Source organism: Portunus trituberculatus, chromosome 35, assembly GCF_017591435.1.
Source record: "Portunus trituberculatus isolate SZX2019 chromosome 35, ASM1759143v1, whole genome shotgun sequence".
NCBI classification, from domain to species: Eukaryota; Metazoa; Arthropoda; class Malacostraca; order Decapoda; family Portunidae; genus Portunus; species Portunus trituberculatus.
Window position 1 is genome coordinate 15,853,426 of NC_059289.1, and position 5,000 is coordinate 15,858,425.

At 33.8% G+C, this 5,000-nt stretch overlaps 1 protein-coding gene across 6 annotated transcripts in view; it reads right to left on the reverse strand.

Moving 5' to 3' along the window:
- LOC123513203 (dnaJ homolog subfamily C member 13-like) overlaps nt 1-4,938 on the reverse strand; it is a 40,764-nt gene extending 35,826 nt beyond the window's left edge. For 4 of the 6 annotated variants that reach the window (XM_045270195.1, XM_045270194.1, XM_045270193.1 and 1 more), the window contains exon 1: nt 4,825-4,938. The gene's annotated coding sequence lies outside the window, so the exon portion shown is untranslated. Of the gene's footprint in view, nt 1-4,196; nt 4,530-4,824 lie in introns of those variants that run through there. The other 2 variants (XM_045270192.1, XM_045270190.1) reach the window with 2 other exon arrangements.
- Nucleotides 4,939-5,000: the final 62 nt, after the last annotated feature.

Here is a 5,000-nt window from a genome sequence, read left to right on the forward strand (position 1 = left end):
TGTACAAGGAAAACTCAGTATATAAAAGTTAGTATATTATGTACAAATTTACAAATTTACACGCAACGTACAAGTACACACGGAAACGTGCTTTAAACTCGGGAAAATGTTTGTAATGTAACTGAGTTCACAGAGTCACTAAGTTCCTGCAGCACACAGTTCAGATACACACACACTTGACGCACCCCGCACTTCCCAGTGGCCGGCTATCTTCTTACTGCCTGCCGTCGCCGGCGCCCACCACGCCCAGCCTCCAAGATGCTGACACAAGGGCATCGGTCATGTGACAGGGGAAATCTCCACTGGGTGTATTGTGTCGTGCATTACATTTATTTCTCACTGGTAGTGATACGTATATAAAATGCATCCTACCTATGGAGATTATATTAATTTGTTTATTTATCTGAGTCAATCATGAATGCAACAAATTACTATTAGTTTTATGAAATAGAGAAGCACCTGCAACCTGTTTAAGGAAAAGGCGAGGTCAGCATTCACACATCTTGCACCACATTACGAAAGATTGCATCAGATTTCTATAATGATTAATATACTTATGTACAATGATCCTACCTATCCTATGGCGGTTACACACTGGTGTATTCAAAAGCCTGTTGGCTTGCGTAATACAGGCGGGCTTTCAAACTTCGAAAAAATTATCTGGATAAAATTTCTTTAAAGTGAGTTTGGTGTTTGTCAAACAAGCAGATGGTAGTAAAAGGAAACATTCGTTATAGCCAAATTTCGTTGTGTGAACCTTCGTTAAGCGGGGGTTGCCTGTATATATATATATATATATATATATATATATATATATATATATATATATATATATATATATATATATATATATATATATATATATCTTTTTTATTATGTAAAAGGGAGAACTGCCATGAGAAAAAAAATAAAAAATTAAAAAAATAAAGGCCCACTGAAATTGCAGTCTCAAAGAAAAAACTTGAAAGAATTAAGTAAAAATTCAGGGGCAAATGTCTTGACACCTCTCTCTTTAATTAAAAGAAGATAAGTTGCAGGAAGATGGAAATACAGAAGCAGGTAGGGCACTCCAAAGTTAAAGATATGAATGATTGAGATACTGGTTAAGTCTTCTATTAGAGGATTGGACAGAATAGGAATGAGAGGAAGAAGAAAGCCTTGTGCAATGAGGTTGCAGGAGGAGGGGAGGCATGCAGTTAGCAAGATCAATAGAGCAGTTAGCATGAAAATAGTGATAAAAGATAGAAAGGGATGCAACATTTCAGTGGTGAGAACGAGACTGAAGACAGTCAGTCAGAGGAGAGGGACTTGATGAGACGAAAAGCTTTTGATTCCACTCCATTATCTAATAAAGCTGTATGATTGGAACCCTCCCAAACATGCAAAGAGTACTCCATACAAGGACAGATAAGGCCCTTGTACAGAGTTAGCAGTTGAAGAGGAGAGGTGAGAAAACTGGTGATGCCGCCACAGAATGCCTAACTTCATAGAAGCTGTTTTAGCAAGAGATGAGATGTGAAGTTTCCAGTTAAGATTATGAGTAAAAGACAGACTGAGGATATTTAATGTGGAAGAGGGAGACAGTTGAGTGTCACTGAAGAAGAGGGGATAGTTGTATGGAATGTTGTGTCGAGTTGATAGATGGAGGAATTGAGTTTTTGAGGCATTGAAAACTACTAAGTTTTCTCTACCCCAATCAGAAATCTTAGAGAGTTTAGAAGTCAGGCATTCTGTGGCGTCCCTGTGTGATCTGTTGACTTCCTGAAGGGCTGGTCGTCTCTGAAAGGACGTGGAAAGATGTAGGGTGGTATCATCAGCGTAGGAGTGGATAGGGCAAGAAGTTTGGTTAAGAAGGTCATTAATGAATAATAAAAAGAGAGTGGGTTACAGGACAGAACCCTGAGGAACACCACTGTTAACAGATTAAGGAGAACAGTGGCTGTCTACCATGTATGCAATAGAACGGTCGGAAAGGAAACTTGAGATAAAGTTGCAGAGAAAAGGATAGAAACCATAGGAGGGCATTTTGAAATCAAAGCTTTGTGCCATACCCTATCAAAAGCTTTTGATATGTCTAATGCGACAGCGTAAGTTTCACCAAAATCTCTAAAAGAGGATGACCAGGACTCTGTAAAGAATGCCAGATCAGTGGAGTGACCTTGACAAAAGCCATATGTACTGGCAACCAGATAGAAGATTGTAAAGTGACATGTTTAAGAATCTTCCTATTTAGGATAGATTTAAAAACTTTAGACAAGCAGGAGATTAAAGTTATAGGACGGTAGTTTGAGAGATTTATATATATATATATATATATATATATATATATATATATATATATATATATATATATATATATATATATATATATATATATATATATGTGTGTGTGTGTATATATATATATATATATATATATATATATATATATATATATATATATATATATATATATATATATATATATATATATATATATATATATATATATATATATATATATATATATATATATATATATATATATATATATATATATATATATATATATATATATATATATATATATATATATATATATATATATATATATATATATATATATATATATATATATATATATATATATATATATATATATATATATATATATATATATATATATATATATATATATATATATATATATATGTGTGTGTATATATATATATATATATATATATATATATATATATATATATATATATATATATATATATATATATATATATATATATATATATATATATATATATATATATATATATATATATATATATATATATATATATATATATATATATATATATATATATATATATATATATATATATATATATATATATATATATATATATATATATATATATATATATATATATATATATATATATATATATATATATATATATATATATATATATATATATATATATATATATATATATATATATATATATATATATATATATATATATATATATATATATATATATATATATATATATATATATATATAAAGATATAAAAATCTAACGAATTACCAATACCCAGTTAGATACGAGTAAGAAAATTGGAGAAAACTTCTCTTTTAAATTAATTCAACTCATACGAAGGATAGTATAGAAGTAGACAGGGAATTCCTGAGTTTACCAGAAAAGGGAATGATTGAGAATATTGGTCAACTCTTCCATTAGCAAGGTGGACAGAATGAAAGTGAGAGAAAGCAGGAAGTCTTGTTTAGAGAGGCAGCAGGAGGACAGGAGACATGTAGTTAACAAAGTCAGAGGAGCAGTTAGAGTGAGAACAATTTTAGAAGCTAGCAAGCAAGAAATGCAACATTGTGGCAATGAGAAAGAGGGTGAAGATACTCAGTTAGAGGAGAGGAGCTGATAAAACAAAAAGCTTCTGATTCCATTATGTTTAAAAAATGTGGGACCCTCTATACATGTGAAGTATTCTCCATACATTGGTCCCTGTACAAAACAGCTGTTGTGGGGTGAGAGAAAATGAGAAAAATTGCCAGAGACAATTTGAACTTCCAAATTACTTAAGAATCTCAATATGTGTCTTACGAATCGCTGCATACTCCCAAAGACTTCTATCGACAACTCCTAGTTAAGACACTTATGACAAGAATCAATCTGCTTTAACCTTTCACGTTGCCAACTCAAATAAGAAATGATCGAACCAATCCAGCACATTGGGTGTGTGTAAACAATTCCTGATGCTGCCACCGCCGCTGTTTATAGACACTGCTGAGTTGTTAGATCGGTTATCCATACCATTCACGGGGAAAAATTAGCATGAAGCTTACAAAACAAAGTAACACCACCATGACAATACTATCAAGATACCTTCCATTATAAGAAACCACCCGAGTTACATTGCAGCAACACTAACAGAATACATTAGGACTGTATTATGTTTCAAAGCACTCTGAACACACAAAATCTGTTTAAAGACTCCCATGGTCAGAACACACCACTGCAACCACCCTAATAATAGTTCCCACTACAGAAGCTACCTCTGAAACTACCACTTCCACGTTCTTTTTTCCAGAAGTATATGTATTGCAGTACAATGTTTAATTTATTTACTACAAATTCATGTTACATAATACAAGGAAAAAAACTACTGAAGCATGACTGACCAACCTGTCACTTGTGCTTGCCCTGTATTAGTGGTGTTCCCTCCACTTCCTCACTCCACAAGCACTCCCGGATGGGGCGTGATGCTTCCCACTTCTACAGTCTTCTACTAACACTCTTATCATCTTTATCACCTTCTGGCCTTGCTAACTCGACACACCCCTTAGTCTTGGATCACATGACTTTTACATATCATGTATGCAAGATCTATCAGGATGTCTTACTGTCCAAAGGCTTCCCACGTCCTCAATATGAACAGTCAATCACGTTAGCAATGTCACGCAATGAAAGCAACTCCTTGCAACTTCCACACGAAGGCAAATAATGACACAAGCATCTGTTCTACGACGAAAACACTGAGGCAACTCGTACTAATGTGGAAATACAACACAACACTCCTAAAATCAACAACCTACTTACTCTGAGGCCGTTAACAAGTACGGGAGACGAGAAATGACAGATAAATGAGCCTTGTTTATAAGTGAAGGAGGATGACAAAGCCGAGGTGAGGCGGAGGAGGAGGGAGAAACTGCACTTCTAGTTTAATTGTGCAAAGTTCAGGCCATTACCTTTAGTGTTTTTAGGCTGGTTGGTGAAATCAGTGCTTTCTGTACACATGGAGCTTGATAATTACCTGGTGCAGGCGTTGTTAGCGGTGTGTGAGGCTAATAATGGTCCATTGCGGGCCTTGTGACAGGTGTTTACTGCGGGGAGGGTCTGCCTTTCTAACCCGCCCGACACTCCGCCGCCTTACCTGCACTACCTAACCTCCACTTCACTAAATCAAAACTTATGTTCAAACTACATAAC